This window comes from Camelus ferus, chromosome 5, assembly GCF_009834535.1.
Source record: "Camelus ferus isolate YT-003-E chromosome 5, BCGSAC_Cfer_1.0, whole genome shotgun sequence".
NCBI classification, from domain to species: Eukaryota; Metazoa; Chordata; class Mammalia; order Artiodactyla; family Camelidae; genus Camelus; species Camelus ferus.
In genome coordinates, this window is record NC_045700.1 from 61,573,387 (window position 1) to 61,587,987 (window position 14,601).

General features: G+C 40.6%; 1 pseudogene; it reads right to left on the minus strand.

Annotated features, from left to right (window-relative positions):
* The window catches only part of LOC102523161, a 56,805-nt pseudogene extending 42,693 nt beyond the window's left edge, over positions 1 to 14,112 (minus strand).
* Between the last annotated feature and the right edge of the window lie 489 nt (positions 14,113 to 14,601).

Below are 14,601 nucleotides of genomic sequence, written 5' to 3' on the forward strand. Positions count from 1 at the left end.
TCTATGTTACAATGCAGAGTTCCTTTTGTCTACCTCAGGACACAAACAGAAAGTTAAAATATTTAAATATTCCATTAAAGAAATGACGGAAAAATCAAAACGGAGTGGCCAGTGCCTTTTAACTATTCTTATTACTTCACTGATGAAACCCTACGCTCTTACATTTGATGATACCTATTGTATTTATAATAAAGTCGCTTCTATTTTTTTGTGAAAAGGGCATTTCTTTCCAAGAAAGCCAAACTTTGTTGAAAGATCCTGTCACTTAATAACTCCAGCTTTACTATTTAAACAGCTTGGATTTGTCCTTAATGACCAGACAAGTGTCTGTCACTGTAAAATTAGGCAAGTCAAACTCTAAACTTTTGGAAAGTTACAGTTAACTTTCTGAGAACCAGTCTTCACAGAAATGAGGGAACAAAAGGTATAAGGGCCTAATTTCCTAGGTATATAATCTTTCTCAACCAAAAATATATGCTATATTTATTTTCTTCTGTACATTGGACTATTACCACTTGAACTTCATTCATGAAATCTAAAAAAAAAAAGAGTAGACAATTTATTTCAAGAAATACAAGTGTGTGTACCTGGATGCTCATAGTGTCTAATAAAGCATACTATATTATGAATAAAGAAAAAACATCTTTAGTCTGAAAGCAAGGGTGTTTTCCCCCCCGTGGCACTTTGTGACACTTGGCAGCTCATTATCACACTTCACAGAGTCTCGTGTCAGCATGTCAGATTCCTCTAAATTTTGACAGAATTAAAGTAGTGCCGTTTGATATAATTGATATTGTACAGTTAATCAGGCAGAGGCTCCATCACAGAGTAACACTCTCAAAAGGCTTAATTACTGAACTGTGAAGATTTACTGCCATCTGGAAGTTCCTTCCCAAGGTTCTGTTCCTGAATTTTATGTAGGGTTCACAAAAATAACTTGGTCCATTTAGAAATCATGCCCTCGATTTGAAAATTAAAATTGTTATTTTGGGAACCTCATTTGGCCTAGAGATCAGAGAAACCTTATGAAAAATAAAGGAGCAATGGCAAATGAGAATGAAGGAAATAAAAGTGGAAGCTCTGGAAATTATTCTCTTGATGTCATGTTTAGGAGTACAGACTCTGGAGCCAGATGGCTAGATTTCCAACCCCAGTTCCACCGCTTACTAACCACATGACCTCGGGCAAGTTGTTCCAACTCTTGGTGCCTCAGTTTCTTTGTCTATAAAGTAAGGACACTAATAGCACTTACATTATATGACTAGAGCGAGGATTAAATATGTTAACATTTGAAAAGTGCTTGGATTAATTAAGTCTGGCATGTTGTAAGAGCAAAATAAGCACTTGCTATTGTTGTTAGTATTAAGATTTTTAAAATCACTTTGTCCTCAGGATTGTTCTCTCCCTAACAGACAAATATACCATCTGAAAAGATTCTTCTTGTCTAGTAAACTTCCTATGTTAAATATAAAGTAGTACTATCATTTCTCAGGAATCCTATAGCCAAGATTGCTACTTTTGAGTAAAAGGCTGAATTGGAGTTCCTCTAAATTTCATCCTGAACTACGAATCTATGATTCCATAAAATCAACGACAATAGCTGCTATGGACTAAATTGTGTCTTTCCAAAATTTATATGTTGAAGCTGTAACCCTCAATGTGATGGTACTTGGAGATGGGGCCTCTGAGAGGTAATTAGGTTTAGGTGAGGTCTGGATGTAAGACCTTCATGGTGAGATTAGTGCCCTTATAAGAAGAGGCACCAGAGAGCTTGCCTCAGCTCTCTCTCCACCATCTGAGGACACAGCAAGAAGGTGGCCATCTGCAAACCAGGAAGAGAGCCTTCACTGAAGAATCTAATTGAACAGCTCCTTGATCGTGGACTTCCCAGCTTCCAGAACTGTGAGAAACAGATTCCTATTGTTTAAGCCACATAGTCTATGGTATTTTGTTATGGTAGCTCAAAGTGACTAATACAACAGGCAAGGTAATTGATAAGAAATTTCAGAAAGAGGCTTTCACCCAGAATAAACATTAATTTTTCATCCTCTATCATTTTGGTACAGTACCTATGAAGGACAAGAGCAAACAAAACAAGAAGTATGAAAAGAAGCAGAGGAAGTGAATAATAATAATTACAATAATAATTACATTATTATTATTATTAGAATTCTTTGGGTTTTTTTACAGAATGGGAGAAAATACTTGCAAACAATGCAAATGACAAGGCATTAATTTTCAAAATATACAAGCAGCTCATACAACTCAGTAACAAAAAAAAAATCTAATCAAAAGATAGGCAGAAGACCTTGATAGACATTTCTCTAAAGACACATACAGATGGCCAACAGGCACATGAATAGATGCCCAATGTCGCTAATTATCACAGACATGCAGATCAAAACCACAATGAGGTATCACCTCACACCAGTCAGAGTAGCCATCATCAAAAAGTCCACAAATAATAAATACTGGAGAGAGTGTAGGGAAAAGGGAACCCTCCAACACTGTTGGTGGGAAAGTAATTTGGTGTAGCCACTAAGGAAAACAGTATGGAGATTCCTTAAAAAATGAAAAACAGACGTACCATATGATCCAGCAATACCACTCCTGGGCATATAACCAGAGAAGACTCTTAACTCAAAAATATACATGCACCCCAATGTTTGCAGTAGCACTGTTTACAATAGCCAAGACATGAAAGCAACCTAAATGCCTATCCACAGATGACTGGACAAAGAGAATGTGGAGTATATATACAATGGAATACTATACAGCCACAAAGAATGAAATAATACCATTTGCAGCAACATGGACCTGGTGATTGTCATACTAGGTGAAGTCACACAGAGAAAGACAAGTATCACAGGATATCACATATACAGAATCTAAAATATGGTACAAATAAACTTATTTACAAAACAGAGACAGACTCACAGAAATAGAAAACAAATTTATGGTTACCAAAGGGGAAAAGGGTGGGGAGGGGTAAATTAGGAGTCTGGGATTAGCAGACAAACACTATATACAAACTACTATATATAAAACAGATAAACAACAATCTGAAAAAGAATATATATGTAGAGCTGATTCACTTTGCTGTACACCAGAAACACAACAGTGTAAATCAACTACACTTCAATAAAATAAAAATAAAAAAAGAAATCATCCAACTAATAATTAAAGGCCATACGGAGCCTCCACTTACAGGGCCGGGTGTGCTCAGGGGCACCTGCCTCCACAGCCCCGGACACGGGCAGGTCTTGATCCAGTGCTGCTCCCACTGTTTGACAGCGGTCATCTTATTGGGTGACAAGCATGGTGACACAGCCGCACCTGGTGCAGGCCTTGCACACCTCCGTAGGGTAAGCACCCAGGTGCTGCCTCCGCAGGCGGTCCATCTTGGGGTGGCCTGGCGCCCTGATGAGGCCGTCCAGCTGCAAGGTGGTCGTGCTGCCGGGCAAAGCGGGTGTCTTGCCAAAGTGCAGACGCTTGGGCTGCAGGCAGCTGACCAGGCCATCACTGGCAGGCAGCCAGTCCAGGCTGGGGATGACCAGCTGGCTGGGCAGCAGGCCGTACTCATCAACTAGCGCTTTGTCCGGCTGGTTCCTGGGGCCCTCCTCACAGCAGCAGATCCAGAGCTTGGTGAGCAGGTGGAAGAGCAGGGACATGCTGTGCTGGGTGTCTGAGGTGGCCATGTACACAGGCAGGCAGCTGGGTTTCAACAGGCCCGAGATGTGGATAAAGACCATCAGCTCACACAGCATGCCCAGCGAGGTGCCATTCTCCAGGAAGCTGTGGCCTGGCTGCAGTAGGGAGCCCTGGTTGGGCAGATTGGCCAGCAGGTAGAGTACAAAGTCACCCATCCACTGCAGGAGCTGCTGCAGTGCCTGGAGTGTGTTCATGTCCAGGACAAACTCCTCTGTCTTGAGGTTGATCATTGGTCAGCTGGTCTCCTGGGCTCTTCTCTGGCATGTTGAGGATGTGCGGGAGCAGCAGTGACTTGAGCGTGGAGCTGATGGGGATGAAGAAGGGCTTGGTATGGTAATCTCACACGCAGGTCACAGTGCAGGGCGACAGCTTGCACAGTGAGGCCTTCATGGCCAGGATCTGGGTGGAGAGGACCTGCTGCAGCTCGGCCTTCTGGCGCATGTACTCCTCATGCAGCTTTTCCACCAGGCTTTGCACCATGCGGGGCTGCACGTGCAGCAGGATGTCCGACCAGACATAGCCAGTTACCATACAGTACTCCAGCAGGAAGAGCAGGTGCCGCTGGGTCTAGCGGTGACCCCATGTCTAGCAAGTGACCCCATGGACGGTGAGATGCGTAACATGCTTAGCCAGCCATGGCTGTCGATACCCACGAGGGCCAGGGAGGTCCAGGTGAGCTGCATGGCCTTGAAGTGGACGGTGGGCCCGTGGTCCAAGGGCACTTGATGGCCGGCTTGTCTACTGAGTGTGGGGCTGCAGAGCTGTAGAAGACGGCCACGGTCAGCAGCGAGAGCTGGTGCACCATGTGTATGCTTCCATCATGGAAAGCCAGGGCCAGCCCGAGGCCAGGGTAGAACTGGGTGTCGCTGGCCACCTTCAGGTCAGTGTTGGTGAGCAAGATGGACAGCTTGGGCAGCACCACAGCGGACACTTGGTCCAGGTCGTTGGTGACCGACAGGATCTGCCATTTGAGAATCATGGGCTGTTTGTCGCCAACCGCGGGCGAGAGCTGCTGGAAGATGTCGTTCACAGGGAGCCCCTCCCTGCTCAGGGACCAGCACTCTACCATGCTGCTCGTCTGGCTGGAGGCGCACAAGAGCACCTGTTCTGACATGTCCCACTCCAGGAACTTGAGGTGGGATGATGGAGGGCAGGCGGTCCCTGCGGTTGAGGTCGGTGGTGCGGTGCATGAAGAGGGAGAGCAGGATCTCCGAGTCGATGCGGCACTTCTTGCTGACCATGCTCACGCACACCTTGTAGAACTGCGTGGGGGACGCGCTGCTGCCGTCCGCGATGGCCACCACGATGTTGCCGCCGCCCGTGAAAGTAGTGTCGGCTAGGGCCGCGCGGCCGGCACGGGCTCTCCGTCGAGATCAGCACCTGGCCACTGGGCTTGAGCAAGGACACGGTGACCAGGCCGCGGACCCACACTGCGATCCAGCCCTCCGTGGACTTGCCCCCACCACAAACAGCGTGAGTGAAGGCAAGAACTTGAGGCGGGATAACTTCTAGCCGAAGCTGGAGGCGCCCGACTTTTCCACGTGCAGGGCCAGCTTCACATCGTCGTGCAGCCAGGACAAGGCCACGATGGGGCCCCATTCCCCCAGGCTGCCCACGTGGCACCCCCAGCTGTTGGCCAGGTGGTCTGCCACGCTCCAGCACTGGATCTACCCGCCAGCATCGGCCGGCGGGAGCCACGAGCCTGCTGGGTCCCACTCGAGGCAGGTGATGGCCTCGCTGTGCTCGGAGCTGAGGGAGTGCACGTCCCAGGGGTGCTCCGTGTCCAGGATGTGGATCACGCGGGTCAGGACCTGGTCGTCTCAGCGGGGATCTGAGGTGAAGGCAATGAGGTTGCGGCAGGACCAGGCACAGGCCAGGGTCGCCGACGGACAGTGGGTGCTCTTGGGCCATTTCTCCCACTCACAGACTTAAGCCAGGTCCTTCGTGCCCACCTGCCAAGGTCACACACGGAGGGCGCTCACCCGCTCTGGGCCAGCAAGTGGGCCTAGACTGAGCCGGTGGCCGCGGCTTGCGCTCGCCCTAACAACTCAGCCTAGGGCGCCGCCATCTTCCCAGGAGCCCCGAGTCGCGGGCGCAGAGCAGCCGCTTCCCGGAGACTTCTGGGATAGCCGGAATTCTTTAATGGACAGAAATAATTTCTAGAGAGGAAGTAAGGTCTTCTGCAGCCTGAGTACAACTCAGGAGAATATAGCAAGATATACTGTGGGGAAAAAAATGATGAAAGTAGTACATAAATCTATCCTAACTACTATATATAATAGATTAACAGGTTTCTACTATGTAGCACAGGGAACTATATTCAATAACTTGTAGTAACCTATAATAAAAAAGAAAGTGCAAATGAGTATATGTATATATATATGGATGACTGAAACAGTATGCTATACATCAGAAATTGACACAACATTATAAACTGACTATACTTCAATAAAAAAAAATTTTAGGCAGTACATAGATCTTAGTCATTCCCAAGAATGAAAAAATAATTGATTTAGACAAAGCCGAATTGATATCATAACATCAGTTCATACTTGCTGATTTAACCAGATTTTTCGATTTAAAATGTATTGTGAACATTTTTACATCATGATATAGCGTTCTGTTACTGTGTTTTTTCTTAGGGATTCACAGTGTTTCGTTGAGTGGACATAGCATAATTTATTTATCAAATACAAAATTGATGGAAATTTACATTGCTTTCACTTTAATGATACAATGAAAGTTCTTGTGACTAGAGTGTAGGACACTTCTTAAGTACTCATTTAGATCCTTCCATTCTTACCTGTCTTTATTTCAGACACTTCTTTTTTTATATATATAAGAATAAATTTGGACTTCATTCAATAAACACATGCTTATTGCCCACTTGTTTATATTTGGAAAAGTTTGTATTCTCTGTCAGTGTTATATCCTTTTTTTTTGTAATTTCAAAAGCTTTTTTTTTTTTTAACATTTTTAATTGATTTATAATCATTTTACAATGTTGTGTCAAATTCCAGTGTTCAGCACAATTTTTCAGTCATTCATGGACATATACAAACTCATTGTCACATTTTTTTCTCTGTGAGTTATCATAACATTTTGTGTATATTTCCCTGTGCTATACAGTATAATCTTGTTTATCTATTCTACAATTTTGAAGTCCCGGATTTCAATAGATCTTTATTCATTAAAGTTATGAAAAAATTTATTGTCTTTCTTATATGGTGAATATATTTTTCCAGTTTGTTGTTTGCCTTTTAATTTTGCTTATGATGTTTTTAGACATACATCTATTGTTGTTTGGAGGTCTGTCCCATTGATCTGACTCTGTACCAGAGTCACAATGTGTTATTGTGCCAGCTTTATAATGCTTTATTATCTTATAATACAAGCCTCCTATTTTCTTTCTTTATTTTTAAAATCTTTCTTGGCTACTCTTATCCAGCCATTCTTTCTAAATCCCCTTGGCATGTTGAATTTAACAAATGACCCTGGACATCTGAACTAGCCGGTCCACATGTCTTTTTCATTTTAACTTGTTTACACTATGAATTATAGCAGTATATTCTCAGTTTAAACAATTGCTTAATGTCTTAGATAACCTCAACTGATCTCTTTCTATTCTCACTACTGCTACCTTACTTTGGATCCTTACTCATGTTTGTATCTGGTATTACAATAGTCACCCCAAAAGACTCACTACAATCTTGCTCCCTCTCCAAAACCTCTCTTTTCTTCAGAGAATTGAGTCTGATGAATTGCTGTGGTTCTTCATACCCTTCAGTATGAAGTCCATTTAGCATCATGCACAAGGTCCTTCAAAGTCTAGTCTTTGGATATCTTTCCTACCCCATCTCTCACCATTTCTTCTCCCCTCTCCCATCCCAACCTAAAGTGGACACCTGTACTTCTTTAGCTGTTCCTAGAATAGGCAATATACTCTGTCATTGGTTTCTCTACCCACGTTGCTGCTTCTGCAAAAAATGTCTCATATTTTCACTCTTCCTCTTTGCCTGTCTAATGTCTGTTCATGATACTCGGCTCAGCCTTACTCTCTAAGATGCCCTTCTTGATCCAATTTTGAATTTGTTTTCTTTCCTATGTGTTCTCAGCACATCTCACACACACTGCTATCTTTATAACTCTCATACGCCATTGTCATTGTTGCTAAATCTTCAGAGCCAAGGATGATGCCCAGTTTACTTTTGTGTCTCCAGAGTAGAGCAGTGTCTGTCATATAATGTCAATTAACATATAATGATTGATAGAATGAGTATCTCTCAGTTTCCACATCTGAAAGATGAGGATGATATTTCAACTGAACAATGTTATACAATGGTAAAATTAAATATGTAAATGAGAGGGCTTTGAATACTGTTAATTGGTGTACAAATACAAGATGAGAATCAAAGATACAATGTTATATTCCCAAATGATTAGAGTCATTACTTCCTAGATTAAAGAAGAAAATACAACTATTTTCATACTGATTTTGTCTAAAACCTATTGATTCTCAGGGATTATTTTGAATTTATAAACATTTCATTCAGAAATTTTTCATTAGTACTTAAAAATGTGCTTAGGCTGTGTAATCACAGTTATTTCCACCTAACCTTTATATTTTGTAACATTCTCAAGTTCAGAAACTTTCCATTGTTAAAAGATATTTAACCAAAAATTTTTTACAGAGTAGTTTTACCTCAAAACAAGGAATCATTTTTGTTTACAGTCTGAAAACTGTGGATATATTCATTTGGGAATGCTTTTAAAGGGCAAGTCTGCATTCTAAATAACAAGTTACATGTATCAAATGAGTATAGTAAAAGTCAGAAAAACTGACCATAAAAGTCTAAAGTTTCTGACAATCTTACTATATGAAAAAGGGACTATGAAGTGCAAAGTTTTTTTAGCTGCCCATTAAAAAGCAAGTGGATTGGGAAACAGTGATCTCCTAAAACATTTTTTGAAAATTAAAGACAAGTTTTTATGTTAACAAATCTACCAAACTGATTTATAAAGGCTATCTCATTTTCTGAAAACTTTTAAATATTTTTCTTTAGTAGTATTTGTACTTATGTTTGTTTTAATATAAATTTTATTTTGTAATTCTTTAAAAGTTATTTTAATGCAACATAATTACAGTAAATTTATTGGAGGCAATATTTGTTTAAACATGAATATATAACTTAAGAAACAGGAGGAGTGACCTGAATCCTCTGCCCATTTTACTTTTTTTATTTCTTGACTAATCACTTATAAAATATTCAGAAAATTTTCATAACAGTTCACTTCTAATTTTCTTTGATTATGATCTTCTAAAAAGATATTTTTCCCATATTAAATTTGACTTTTGAACTGCTTAAATTGCTTGTACATTTTTGCTTCTTTTAAAATGTCTTAATATCTTAAACAACAGGCATTGCTTTGATCTCTCTTTTGAACCTCTTGGCTAATGTTAGATCCGTGTATAATATATTTGAAGGAACAATTTCTATCTTTCTAAAAAGTAATACATCTATAATGGAATGTTTCTGTACAGTGCTTGTCTCAAAATGTCATGAATTAAAACAATACATTCCTCAGAAAAAAGCAAAGCACTTCTGCTGGATATGTGTTGGGGAAAGGACAGACAGTAGTTGTAATGAAGAAGCTTCCAAATACTAAACTTCCCTTGCACTTACCAATTCTCATCTTTCAACCTTTTTTTGGTTGGTTGTTTTTCTCTCTCTCTCTGGTTTCCAGGGTTTGGAACTCACCTTCCACAGGGTCATAACCCCTTATAATCAATTCCCTCTGATTGATTCCCTCTCTTGCAAAGTTCCCAGCCCTTTCTTGCTGCACCCTTACTGCCAAAACATTTCATCCAACAGATATGAATGCAGACTTGAAGATGGGGCTGCCCATCTGCACATACCTTTTTTCAAAAGAAAACAAAAATGGTGAGGTGGTGGAGAGTATGATGTATAATCAAAACCTAATGCTCTTTCCTTCCTTGTTGATTTCCTTCTCAATACTAAATGCAAAAATCAGACATGTTGGTACTTCAGTGGACTCATGATAAATAAAAATATATATTTTTTCATCATTTGGCACTAGGCTTGCTGAAAGTAGTTCAGTATGCTGTTTCAATCCCATGTGAAATGCCAGCATGGAATTTTTAGCATCATGAGTATGTTGTGGATCAACACAACAGACTGAGTATTGAGTTCATAAAGAGTGAACTTTGCATATTTTTAAATATACGTTTTACTTATTAGGAAGCAAAAAAAAAATTAAGAAAATAAAATTGACAAAAGTCACATAATAGAAGGTATAGTACAGATTGCCAATGAAGAACTTCGTATACATATATAATATGGACATGTTTGATCTTTTAAAAAACAATTTTGCCCCTTAGAAAAAAATCTGAACTCAAAAACTTGCTTAGTGAGCAATACTTCAGAGAGCAAGCAAGCAAGCAATACTTCATGTCGTAATAAAGAGAGAAATGACTTAAAACTTTCTTTAAACTTAATAGCTGGTGTTATTGATTTTGAAAATCTGAAGTACACGTCCCCACATTAGGGATAAACCTCCATCTTGAGAGATGCACTTAAAAGGACAGCTCTTGGTAGGTGGCAGGAGGTCTCTCCTCCATCATTCAACTGTGTTTCTCAAGCTTTTTCTCATCAGTGTTAAGAGCGCCTCTCAGTTGCCACATTCCATCTGTAGACAGCATACACCTTTCACAGGGCAGCCCTAAGTGTGTGCTCCCTAAATGTTTAAACCCATAGACCTTACAAGGCCCTTTCTCTATTTTCTGAGGCTTCTCAAGCAAGAGTCTTGTGTCTACCTTCATTTTCTGTCATTTTAAAAATATGCTTTCTGTATATAGAATATGATTTTTATTTCAACATTTAAAAAAAGAAAGTAGCTTTCTTTTCTGATTAGCAAAATATTGTATGTTTAATGTAAGCAATTCAGACTACATATGACCGCTTTTCAACATGTGTACTTCTCTTCATAGTCTTTTTACAAAAACAGGAACCTACTCTAAACTGCTTTTTTCACTTAACATTAGATCTTAAAGATTCTACATCCATATCCAGAGAATTGATCTACTGAATATTTCTTAATGACTAAAGAGTATTTCATTGAATAACTGGCATCCTAACTGGTTCCTTTAATCCCTTATTTACTAACATTAGATTTGTTTTTTATTTTTATTACCCAAAACAATCTTACATGCTTGTATATACATTTTTGCTCACTCATTGGAGTATTTCTTTAGGATGAAATCTAGGAAACATACACATTCTTTTAATATGTCACAAATTGCCACATGGCCCTGCACAGCATTTATATCAGCTGACTCTCCCACCTACCTGGGACAATTTTTTTAAAAAACCGAATCAATGAACAGTGAGGTTTTTATTACTTTATTTGAATGCCTTTTATTTCTGGTGAAATTAATGACCGTTTTCTGCCTTTGAGATAATACTTAGAAAATATTTACCGTTATCTCCTCTCATGGCCTGTTATTTGCATACTTGCATCCCTGGTGCCTCCTCCTCTTCTTATAAGGACAGCAGTCATATTGGATTAGGGCCCCTTCCTTATGACCTATTACCTTAAATGTCTCTTTAAAGGCTCTGTCTCAAAACATAGTCATGCTAGGGGTTAGGGCTTCGCCAAACAAATTTTGAGGACACAGTGAAAAGGCAGCCATCTGCAAGCCAAGGAGAGAAGCCTCAGAAGAAACCATCCCTGTTTGCACCTTGATCTTGCTCTTCCAACCTCCAGAACCGTGAGAAATAAATTTCCGTGATTTAAGCTGCTCAGCGTGTAGTATTTCACTACAGCAGCCCTAGCAGACTAATACATTTCCCTCCCTTGGGGTTATAACATGATCCATCTAAGTCTTCTTCTTGTATCTTATGATCTATTTTTTTTCAATTTCAATCTCTAATTTTAAATATTGAAATAAAGATAGGATTTATTTTGGCATAAATAGGAGGTAGGTTTTCAACTTTATATTTTTGCAAATGCTAAGTTATTTGTTCCAAAACATTTTTTGGAAAATTCATTCAATACATTGATTTGAATTATCACCCATAGTGCCTGCTAAATTCCCACTTGTGTCTAATTCTGGACTCTTTGATGTCTTCAATAAATCTGCATGTTTATTCCTATGCTGTTGTCACAGTTTCAATTGTCACGCCTTAATAATATGGTTTAATATGTCTTTGATAAATTCCTACTCATTGCTCTTCTTTATTAAGAATATTTCTAAATAATCCCACATATTTATTCTTCCAAATAAATGAGGATTATGTTGTCATGTAAAAAAAAACAACAAACAAAACAAAGAAAAGACAAACAGAAGGAATCTCTGTGGTATATTTATTTACAAATAAATTGGTAGAAAATTCACACCTTTATAGTATCTGTCCTCCCATCAAGGACATGCAATGTCTTTCCATTTGTTCTGATATCCTTTCACGTTCTTCCTTTAGTTGGTTGGTTTCTGCTTTGTCTTCACACAGATTTAGTATATTTCTCAGTTTTTCTTGGCATCCTTTGCATTGGGCCTGGACTTTGTATGGGAGATAAGATGCCCTGTTGTGTTGGTTTGAGTCTGAAATGTACCCCCTCCTTCTCAGGCCTGGCTTATTTCTAAAAGTACTGTTCTTGAAGAACTTTGATAGGTTTCCAATCAATTTTATTCTTGAGAACGCCATCACTGAAATCACAGAACCAGAAATTCTGAAACGAAAGGATCCTCCCTGCATTGCTACAGGCACCTTGTCACTGATTCTCAATAGCTGCAAACGTGACCTGAGAACAGGCCTGCAAAGATTTGGTCGCTTAGCAACAAATGGGACTAGCTCCTCCTTTCCCCATTCTTCCAGAAATGAAGGTTTAAGCCTCAGGGCCCTGAAGGGAAACATCAGTTAGGACTCCCAGTAAAAGGCCTTTCTTCCTTAATCTGCCTTTGCTTACTTCCAAAAGCCCATGCTGCATTCCAAGCTTTGGTCACAGGATGAATTTATACAGAGAAGTCTCATCACACGCAGGAGGGAACCTGTAAGGAAAAGCACCACAGAGAGGCTAGGGTTCCAACAATCCCCAGTTACCCTCCCCCGCCCCCCCCCCCCACGTTCTCCAGTATAACACTCTTCCCTGTCAGGATCCCAATCTCAACCAAAGAAACAGGGCTTAATAGAGGACTCTGCTGCGGTCATTTAGTGGTCTCTGAGCAGGAAGCAGGAGCAGAAACCACTTCCTGCTACAGGGAGCTACTATGTTCACATATTTCCCTGTCTGTTCCCCACCTGGTGGCCAGGACAAGTCTCTTCCTGCTATACTGCATTTAAGGCACAAGGAGTTCACTCCAACAACAGTCTTCCACATTCAGCTCATTTAATTTCACAAATTGAAGAAATGAATCTGATTTCCTCCAAAGCCTTTTTTCAGCCAAGAGACAAAGCACAGGCCACTAGCCAGACCGTGGCTTGGTTGTCCTTGGTTATCTATGAATCTGTATCTGATTCAATCAGCTACAACCAGGGACAGGCCAGAGTCAAGGGATAAAGACTATGGCCCTTATCCTGTGGTTGGAATGACATTACATGTTGTTCTTGTGCCTGGGTAACAGCAACCAGCTTTTCTATCATACTGTCCATTTTCTTCTAAATTTTAAGTCATTTTGTTTCAGCTGGCTTTCTTTTATACAACACTGAAGCTGTTTTTGACCTAACTTGAGGGTTCATCTTTTAAATAAATGTGTTGTTTAAGCCCATGTTCATTTAGATTTAATCATAGCAATATTTCATTTAATAGTTTAAACTAAATGTATAGAATTATTTCACTTAATAAAAGCAATCACATTTATGGAACACAGTCTGTGCTAGGTGCTGTCATCATTCCTTTGAATCTAATTGACACAGTACCATTTAATCCTCACATATAGGGTTTATTATCCTCACATGATAGATGAGGAAACTGAGGCACAAACAGGTTAAGAAACTTGCTCCATTGCACACACCTGGTAATAATCAGTGACCCAGGATTGGGACCCTGGGGTAACCGACTGCAGAGCAAGCTTATTCCTGTCACGTCAGTCTCAGTTTTCCATGCTTTCTGCTGCCCCCTCTGTTTTAATTTGTTGCCTTGGGAGGATATTTTCTTCTCCGCTTCCTCTGATTTCCTTATGCCTGTCCCTCTCCATTTCAGACCTACCCCTTCACAGGAGGAGGATTCCCTCCTTCGCCTGGAACTCGGGCAACTATCAAAAAGCCAGATCAGAGAGACAAAGTGAGGAGGGGCTGGCTGAGTGCTCACTTCACATTCCAGGGATGCCAGCGGGGCCTTGGAATGCTGTTGAACTGTGGTGGGAAAGAGGCTCCAAGGCCCCATCCTTTCTGAGTCTGCCTGCAGCTCCAATCTTTGTCCCTCTGATTCCCGCCGCAATTTCCATAAGCCTGTTATACTCTCGAAAGAAAAAAATGGCATCTTCCTTTTATTTGCTTCTAAACTGTACTCTGGAAAGAAGTCTTTGACGTCTGTGGTCTGCGTTTGGTGTCATTTCCAAAGTAAGCATCCTCCCCCCACATCTCACTTCACCTTTCCCCTGTGGTTGCTTTACTTTGATCAAAGAGGGACTTTTTTGGTTGAGGGTAGCGTGTGCCTTTATGCCACCACCATTCTGGATTTGTTAGCTTCCCTGTGGTTCATCCTACTTTAGGTAATCTTTAATTCATTCCATCTACACAAGGAACATTTTTCAGCTACCCAATATCATCCTTCAAACTATGCCTAAATATTTTAGGAATGAACAATCAGCAAGAATGTATTGTTTCTGTACACAGACTCCATTTAACTAGGATGCCTAGAAACTGACATTAA